Source organism: Nannospalax galili, unplaced genomic scaffold (genome assembly GCF_000622305.1).
Source record: "Nannospalax galili isolate Female #2095 unplaced genomic scaffold, S.galili_v1.0 scaffold307, whole genome shotgun sequence".
NCBI classification, from domain to species: Eukaryota; Metazoa; Chordata; class Mammalia; order Rodentia; family Spalacidae; genus Nannospalax; species Nannospalax galili.
In genome coordinates, this window is record NW_008359625.1 from 5,809,817 (window position 1) to 5,810,274 (window position 458).

The following is a 458-nucleotide window of genomic DNA, read 5'->3' on the forward strand; positions in this document are numbered from 1 at the left end:
TGCAATCAGAGAAAGAATACGTGGAAACACTTCCTTTCACAATAGCTGCAAATATAGATACATATATATGTGTGTGTTGTGTTTGGGTGTCTCCGAATAAACCTGACCAAAGACATTAAAGACTTCTACAGTGAAAATTTTAAATCTTTAAAGAAAGAGATTGCGGAGGACATCAGAAGATGGAAGGGCCTCCCAGGCTCATGGATTGGAAGAATTAATACTGCGAAAATGACCATCCTATCAAAAGCCATTACAGACTCAATGCAATGCCATTCAAAATCCCCATGATATTTTTCACAGAATTGGAAAAAACTATCCTAAGATTCATATGGAAGCACAAAAGACCTCAGATAGCCAAAGCAACCTGAGCACTAAGAGCAATGCCGGGGGTATTACTATACCAGACTTTAAGCTGTATAGTCATAAAAACAACATGGTACTGGCACAAAAATAGACCC